Raw genomic sequence first — 10,070 nt, 5'->3', positions numbered from 1 at the left:
AGTGTTCAGTGCGATTGTGTTTAAATTTATTTTCTGTTCTTTGTGAGTGCTATAGGTATGGCCGAAAAGCATGGGAAGAGTGATGCTGGTGTGAGTGGTACTCGTAGTCATGTGAGTACGTGTCTGAGTGAATGTGGGATTCAGGGGAGTGCTGTTGCTGCGAGTGCGAGTGTTGTTGCTGTGAGTGCGAGTACTGCTGGTGGCTCTATTGCTGGTGCTGCTGTGGTGTCTGTTGCTGGTGCTGATGGGGTGTCTGTTGCTGGTGCTGGTGGGGTGTCTGCTGCTGGTGCTGCTGGTGTGTCTGGTGGGTCTGGTGGTGGGGTGGTTGGTGGTGGCCCGCTTTTGGAGTCTCTTCCATTGGAAGAAGGAGAGTCCAGTCAGCAGCAGCTAAGCTCTGGGGCTGCACGTGTTCGGAGGAAACGTGTGGAGCGGCCACGTAATCCTCATTTCAATGAAGAGGAAAACAGAGTTCTTGTCACAGGGATTTTGGAGCACTATGACTCTCTGTATGGGAATTTACTAGGTAAGTCTATCTTTGCATTGATTGTTCAAAGACATGTTATCCTAGGTCATGTGAGATGTCTTAATATAAAACTATTATTCTCTAATATCTATCAATTAAAGTTAATTGTTACACACATATTCCTTCATGCTTTATAACGACCATAACAATCAGACTAAAAAGTTTGCCAAAGTTCATACAATATTCATGCAAGCTTCTTTAGATTTGTATGTTTCCACGTAAATGCTCATATGGTACACATATTCAACCTAAACCAGCATGTTTGGTATCTCTTGGAACAGGTAGCAGTTTAGGAAACTGCTCGTTTTTCTAATAATAATTAACGTCATATATTTTGTACTGTATGTATTTCAAGGGCGGACAAGTTCAGCATCCAAAAAAGAAATGTGAGATCAAATAACATTGACTGTGTCTGCGTGTGGGAATCATGTCAGGGACCGGGCGAATTGTCGGAAGAGATTTGATGATATCAGGGCAAACTTAAAAAAAAAATCCAAGCACAACGGATGCAGGCTTCTGCCACTGGAGGTAGGCCACCAGCACAAGCTCTAATGTTAACTCCATTGGAGGAGCAGATGCGGGAAAAATTTCTTCCTGTCGTCGTGGAGGGTTTGGCAGGGGACAGAGATATCGGAATTTATTCGACTCAATTTCCAGCAGGTGACAAATGTTACTGTATTACACGTGTCGTATGTTACAGTTCTTATCTATATTTCTGCAGAAACGTATTGTTTTTCCCAATATAAGCATATCTACATATATATCTGTATATATGTCTCTCTCTCTCTCTCTCTCTCTCTCTCTCTCTCTCTCTCTCTATCTATCTATCTATCTATCTATCTATCTATCTATCTATCTATCTATCTATCTATCTATCTATCTATCTATCTATCTAATATTACACATAATCCCTTCATGCAGGTCAAGTTGTGTATGTTTACTCATAATGATGTCATCCACGATAACTGAGCCAATACATGTTTCCAAACACACACATATATATATATATATATATATATATATATATAATTTTTGTTGATTTTTTTCAGACAACTATACATATATATATATATATATATATATATATATATATATATATATATATATATATATATGACAAAAACCCTCCACAGGAAAGCAAATATGCAAATACAACTGTATGCTCATCTGCATGTCTTTGGCAGGTCTGCAACCCCGCCTTTCCCCATTATCACCCAGCATACAGCACTTCCACTGCAGCAAGGGATTCTGGGAAATGACATGCAAATGAGCACACAGTGTCACTTTTTGCCTCAAAAACCATTTTTAACATGGTATATATATATATATGTGTGTGTGTTTGGAAACATGTATTGGCTCAGTTATCGTGGATGACATCATTATGAGTAAACATACACAACTTGACCTGCATGAAGGGATTATGTGTAATGATCTTCCAAATAACACACACTGCAACCTTCTACCTTACAAAGCATTCAACATCTTTGCCCTATAGTTGAAAGCTGAATGTATGTGTGAATCTTTGTACAAACAATGGGTTAACAAGCATAACCACAAAGCACACCCGCACTCATTCTTTGTCACAGTAATGTATAACTTCGTTATACTGTGTCTGTGCACACAAATGCATAATTCAGTTTTTCATGTATGTCTCGATACATATATACATTTATATATATACTTCATATTTTTATTTCGCTCATGTACCGGTGTGTGAAACCAGCTGCAATTAATATGTAATCACAGCATAGAGGTGAACAGAGGGGGTGGGGTCGGGCACAGAGCCAGATCACAGGGTCATGTTACGGTCAAGTCTTGTGGGACGGCTTACAGGTGGTAGAAACAAATAAAAGGTCAGGGTGCTGTCACGTCTTGGGGGAGGGACTACAGTTTTTACAAGCTGACAAGGTGAACAGAAGTTCATCACATTCATTTGAAATGGTAATTATCTGAATACTTTCACCCACCAGGCCACTATATATGAAAACGTACGTTAGTCATTCGTTCACTCATATATTGTTTTTACCTTATAGATACTCCACCTTATCACACCAGTACCATCTGTGAGCGACACACTGCATGTGTTGCTGAGTGTCAGCCTCATTGAGCGCCACACCTGCTTCTCTTAAATGTTCAGACAGATCACTAAAAACATTCATTCACATTTCCACAATTAGGTACTGAATTATAAGCAGTCAACTTTGCTGTCATGGTAGTGATGTACATTATTATTGTTAGATTACTGCACAACATATGCAGTGTATGTACAACAGAACACTTCATTTTACAACGCATTCATGCATTAACATTGTATGGAAACAAAAAACAGCGCAAAACGCAAAGAGTGAAGTAGGTAAATACAAGTGTGTATTAAATAAGGGATAAATAATCTGCGTATATCAAGTATAAAAAATTGAGCATTGAGTGTGTAAAACACACAGGTTACCACTCAGTGACTGCTGGTGTGGGAGTCAGATGCTTGCTTCTCTCAGTGGGCGCTTTAAACAGCAGCTGTGGTGCAGGACCCTCTTGGGAACTCCTCTTCAAACTGTCAGCGTCTCCATAGGGGATTTCCCTTCAGATCAGCTGGGCTCCGCACTCGATATTGGCACTCTGAGGGTCCCCAGATAGTTCAACAAGAACTGGAGCAGTTAGTAAAGCTCCTCAATCAAAACCGTCACACACGGAGGTGAGTCTGATGGTTGCAAGCATACCCCCAGCGTGCCACGCTGCCGCTTCGTTGCGGGACGCTGCGTGATGACGTCACCGTGTCAGCGACTATGGATCGATCGGCAAGAGTGTTTCTCAGTCTCTCAGATGCCCAAAATTGCACACAAAGATATAGATAGCCAGAGCAATACCAATAAGTATAGCCAATGTGACTGGCATTTAACACATAGACCGTAAATCATCCAACGCGTTTCGTAGTGATAACTACTTCTTCAGGGATACATCAAATTAACATTGTATGTTGTATGGTGTTTAAAATAAATGTGCCGATTAGGTTCACATGTACACTTATGTTAAGATGGATAATATACAGATTGGCCGAACCATATCATTGTCATTTCATTATGTGATGCTGATATTTAGCCATAACTACTCCCACTACAGATACTTCATGTTAATTATGTACACATGACAATTCAATTCTGATGTTATTCTTCTATATAGTTGCTCCTGCAGCTCCTGGGTCACCTGACACTGAACTGTCTCATCAAGGTCATCATCAAGAATGGAAGGTGAGTGTATGAGGTGCAGCACATATAATGTGTACATTTGAAGAATTTCATTTGCCATGCAAAATAAATGCATTTCACATGTAATGAACTTCACATCAGTTATTGTCACAGAAGATGTAGTGTTTCCTGACAACATGTATTGTGTGTGTTTTAAACTATCAGCTAGGAGTTGTGAGGTTACAACAACCTTTAATTCATTCTTCTTTCACACTGAGTCGAAACATCATTGTTACTACAAGCATCATCTTTTAATTGGACACAAATGAATAATTATGGAAACATGTTATGTGTTACACTATGAGAACAACTATCATTATAGTGAAAACAAAGGGAAAGTTCCATGGCAGTTAATAATGTCTCTTTATTTGTAGAACCAAATGTTGCCGCTCAAGTACAAATTCTCTCAAGTGACCATGAAGATATTGACACTCCTGGATAAACCCAGCATTCAAGTCCTCCTGCTCGTGACACCTAATCAGCTATTGCAGCTTCTGAAGAACGAATCTTGGGTGAAGAAAATCGTCGCCATTCAGAAATGATGTCAATGCATGAAAGGATGCTGTCACTGCATGAAAGGATGCATGAAAGGTCAATATCAGAAATGTCACAAATTCAAAAAGTCATCATCCAAGTTCCTAAAGAAATCCAAAATGTAAACAGGACATTACAAGCACTAGTTCTGAATGTAAGCCAAGCAAATCAGTTTCGGAGTACAGCAAGAGAACAACAATTCCACTTTACACCATCAGAGGATGGATCTTTACAAGCTGCTACTTTTTCTCCTGAGTCATCAGTACTTCATTCCCCAGTTCTGGATGATACCGGTAGAGTAGGTGCAAGTTCTGTGCAGGTCCCTGTCAACATCCAACCGCTTACATCTGTTCAAAATATGGAACCGACACCTACAAATGAGACACGCAAAAGAAAGTTAGGGCAACAATTACTAATAACCAGCTTTTGGAAAAAGATTAAAACACCAAAACAAGAAAGTGCTCCACCATCACTCTTGCAATATTTGTCAACTGTTTCACAACTGCCACTGCCCACACCCAGTGCCCCTGAAGTGCAACAGCCCACACCCAGTGCCCATGAAGTGCAACAGCCCACTTAGTGCCACTGAAGTGCCACAGCCCACACCCAGTGCCACAGAACTGCCACAGGCCAGTACAAGTCATACAGTTAAGGCCAGAGTACTTGGCAGAGGGAAAAGGCAAACACAACAGCCAAAAAGCAGGCCTGTTACTTGCTCTCAAAAGGATAAACAAAAATAAATAATCACATTCACTAAATTTGTTGGTGTCCTGGTGTTGTTTACTGCGGACTATTTCATGCATAGTATATGTATGATCATGTACATATGCATGATAACATTCAAGTATGTCCTTGTACACATGAATGTTTAGAAATGCTCACTGACTGAATGAAGGCATATTTTATAACATATGAATATGTATTAATCATCAGTTGATTAATGGTACAACATTATTACACACTTGCCATGTTAATGGAAGATGACATTCACTTAGCTCTTGTTCAAGATGAGATGTATGTGGGTTATTTTGGTAATGTAGATAGTCATTTCATGCTAATATTATTGACATACAACTTTAAGTAAGTACCCATATAACAGCATACATTTTTATGTTATGTTTTCTGGTGTCTTAACTCTGTAAGACAATACTTACCTTAATCTGCTTTCATAGTTCATAATGTTGGCATGGGATCATGTATGATTTTTGGTTACAATAACAGATCTGTGAGTGTGTATGAATATATCTGTAGTCTCTCTGTATCTCTACAGTACCGACACACTTTATTGCAGTGTGGCCGCCCCTCGGCGTGCCGCGCGTCATAGACGCGCGGTCACGCGTCTTCGGGAGCCTGCGCCCCCTGCACGCGCGTACAGGGCTCCCCGAGGGAGCCCTGGTGTCCCGCGATCTGCGGGACGGCGGCAGGGGGTTCCGGGGGACCCGGCGGACCCGGCAGCGGTAGGGAGAGCGCCCCGATCGGAGGGCGCTCTTCCGCTGCTTCGGCGCGTGCCCGTCACACTCGGGCGCGCGCCAGGCTACTGCTGCGGCCAAGAACGGGCAAATGCTCGAATAAACTTGGCCGCAGCAGTATCTATATATGTATACACACACACACACACACACACACACACACACACACACACACACACACACACACACACACACACACACACACACACACACACACACACACACACACACACTGTGTGTGTGTATATATATATATATATATATGTATATATATATATATATATATATTAACTGATAAATAGAGATATATATCTGCCACTGTTGTCAGCAAAGAGGCCTTGTGTTAATGAGATATAAATGTTAGGACACTTGCTAAAATTATGGTATCAGTATGATTGAGCCCCTAATTCACTCAGCTGTATTTAACTTTTAATATGATTAGAACAAGGCCTACTTACACACATCAATGCCTTTAGTTTAGCACTCTATATATAATATATAATAATATATTATATTAAAGTTGTTAAGACTATTGCGCAATCCTCTGTCTTTTATACCCCCCGCTGGAGATATATACAGGAGACCAGTACAGAAGGAGAAAACACTTTCCAGAGACGGAGTTTCTTCCAGGATCCAGGAGAGACAGGAATACCACGAGGGGTTCGTGTTAACCTGTGGACGTCTGGACCAGAAGAAACACAGATACAGATTCTCTCAACTACATGCGACCCACCCTAAATCTAGTAAGTGGGCATTTTATTAGAGTCATATAAGGGAGGACTTCATTGCTGTAAAGTCAATACTGCGCAATGTTGTGTCTCTGTTTTTTGTCTCACACCATAGAACTACAGCTTGCTGCATAAGAGAGACTTTATTCAACCCAATTGGAGGACAGAGTCCATTATACTAATAGACATTGGAAATGGACTTCACTCAATTGTCACATATATCCTTTATTTCACATTGAATTGTAATCACAATTATCACTGTTTGTATGCGCCGGCACCCCCTAAAGGGGCCTGTATCTTGGGGAGCAGGGGGTCCCCGGACCTAAAACCACAGCGGTTCTGCTCCGGAGACCCTCTGCACATCTACACTGTGAAAAAAAACATATATAAATAAAAACTCGTTCCTTACCTTAGCGGCTATGTGCTATGGTAACGAAGCAGCATTTCTGTATTTTAATAATATTGTGCAGTGAGCAGGGGGTTCCCTGAGCCAGAAATTAATGCTCAGGGGACCTCCTGCACAATATTATTAAAAATACAGAAATGCTGCTTCATTACCTTAGCGTATAGCCGCTAAGGCAATGAAGGGGTTAACTAACCGTGCCCGCTTTATTGTGGGTAGTGGGGGTGGGTGAGGGGGTATTTGGCCCTTGGTGTGAGTTTAGGATTTACGGGGGGGTTGCGGGTACACTTAACCCCTTCACGACCGTAGCAGTTAATACCGCTACGGTCATGAAGGGGTTAAGCCCTCCCGCTACCCCCCGCAAGCCCTAAACAGCCACCGTTGGGGCTAATACCCCCTTCAACCACTCCCGCTACCAACAATAAAAAAAAATCACACACAGCAGCCGCAAAAAATAAATAAATAAATCTAAATAAATAAATCTAAATAAATAAATACATTTGAAATACATTTTTATTTATAGTGTAGATGTGCAGGGGGTCTCCGGAGCTGAACCGCGTCCAAGATACAGCCCCCTTTATGAGGTGCCGGTATCCCTCTGCGTTTAAAGGTCCCGATCACGTGACCGCGGCCTGTAAACCAAGCAGAGGGATACCGGCACCCCCTAAAGGGGCCTGTATCTCGGGGAGCAGGGGGTCCCCGGACCTAAAACCACAGCGGTTCTGCTCCGGAGACTCTCTGCACATGTACAGTATAAATAAAACACACACATCAATAAAGAATCATTCTTTACCTTAGCGGCTATGTGCTATGGTAATGAAGCAGCATTTCTGTATTTTAATAATATTGTACAGTGAGAAGGGGGTTCCCTCAGCCAGAAATTAATGCTCAGGGAACCCCCTGCTCCTGCACAATATTATTAAAAATACAGAAATGCTGCTTCATTACCTTAGCGTATAGCCGCTAAGGCAATGAAGGCAGAATAGCATGTTTATAGGGGACATTTGATTTGCCCCCAATAAACATTGCAATAAACAACATACAGTACACCCCCTGTGTATTTAAAATACATAAACAATAAATACATGACATACATATTTTTATTGTGTGTTTTAAACCTCCTGCCTTCACTGTAATCTATGTAAAAAACCCTCCCCCTATTGTGTGTGAAGCTTCCCTGCCTTCACTGTAATCTATGTAAAAACCCCTACCCCTATTGTGTCTGCTAAACTTCCCTGATTTGACTAATCTGTGTAAGCCCTCCTCCCCCTATTGTGTCAGTTAAATCTGCCTGGCCTGTGTTTTCTGTGAGTGCAGTGTACTGTATGTAAATGTGGGGAGGGGGATCTCGTGTAAATAACCACACCAACACCCACTACCCACTACCCACGGCCCCTCCGCTGCTTGCTGCAAAACAGAGACAAAAATTAAAACATACAAAGTAATGTCCCCTAACCCCTTAATCACCATAGCGGTTATTAACCGCTACAGTCATTAAGGGGTTAACCCACCCTCACCCACCACTCGGGATGTCTACATACCCTCCCACACTAACCCCCCCCGTGAGGCCTAACCACCCAGTACCCACAAGGGAGGCCTACCCACATACCGTTGGGGAAACACCCCCCCCCACCCCCAGTACCCACAATAAAAACAGTAGTGACCCACAATAAACAGCATTATAGTTATTAAATACATTACCCACCCCCTGTGCCCCCCCATAAATACAAGATTTATCCTTTTACATACAGGGTTCATAACGCAGCCCCACGCGAGTCCCCGGTGGGCTGGCGGGGCACCTGGACAGACCTACAGTTTACCAGCAGCCCTTTTTACACAGGTTCTGGAGGCCTGCTGGTGGATCCCGCCAGCACCATGGCCCCCAGGTGGTCTCCTTGGTCACCGTGGGCCACAATTGGGTCCCCACGGTAGGCCCGTGGATGTCTGGGAGCCCTGGGTCAGACCAACAGGTGTCTGCGGGGCCTCGGGTGGTTCCTTCGGGGGTCTGGGGAACTCACGGGTGCTCACTATGGGTCTGCGGTGCCCCCACAGAAGTGGGACCACACATCATCATCCCCGCACCTACGGGTCGGCGGTGCCCCCACAGAAGTGGGACACACATTATCATCCCCGCATGTGTCACCCGTGGACCCACCAGCCTGATACCCTTGGGATACCCGAGGATACCCGCATGTGGTCTCTAGATGTCCCACGCAGAACCACGGAACCAACCCTGAATGTAAAAAAAATAAACCTGGCCTATACATTCAATACATACACCCCCCCCCCCCCCCCCAACACCTACAGTACAATAATGTGCAAAATAACTATTATCCAGATATGGATAATAGATTAATTGCCCATTATTAAAAACATTAACTAGCATATACAAATAAATAAAGTACTACTGACCTCATCAATACGAAGTGTCCGTCGCCAGCAAAATCCTTGTCTTGCCCACAACATACATAGCAAATACAAAGCCAATACATTGCAATTACATTCAGATATCAATTAACCCCTTAAACACCTTATCAGATAATAACCGCAAAGGTGATTAAAGGGTTAAGCCACAGTGGCCCGATACCCACCCTTCACCCATGAATTTGTACAGTGGCTTCATCATGCAACTATATATATATATATATATACTGTATATATATATACAGATACATATATATATATACACAGTAAATATACACACGATGAACCAATATACAAATAAATGTAGAAGGGTTATCAAAACTATACTGTCCTACAACCAAACACTTCTGCATATAGACACTACATTAAAATAAATTTCCTTTAATAATCCTGGAGCAGAACAATTTAGCCTGTGAAAAAATATAAGTACCAACCAAAATCCAACCTTTAAAACCAAGGCTATCGCTGACCTCCCTCAAACTCACAATACAATACCAAGGAATACATCTACCTAATTTTAAAATACTTTAAACACACAATAAAGCATAGCAGCATAGACAAATTAATTTAAAACACATCAAATCAAGCTTTTAAAACAACATCATTTCTTACCCTGTATGTATATATCTCTCTAGACATATATACATACATACATACAGTTGCAAGAAATGATATACCACAAAAAAAAAAATACACATGTTAAAAATGCTTTTAAAAAAATTAACAAGTTAAGTAAAATACATTTCTTTA

Source organism: Ascaphus truei, chromosome 5 (assembly GCF_040206685.1).
Source record: "Ascaphus truei isolate aAscTru1 chromosome 5, aAscTru1.hap1, whole genome shotgun sequence".
Lineage (NCBI taxonomy): Eukaryota > Metazoa > Chordata > Amphibia > Anura > Ascaphidae > Ascaphus > Ascaphus truei.
This window is presented reverse-complemented; position numbering follows the sequence as displayed.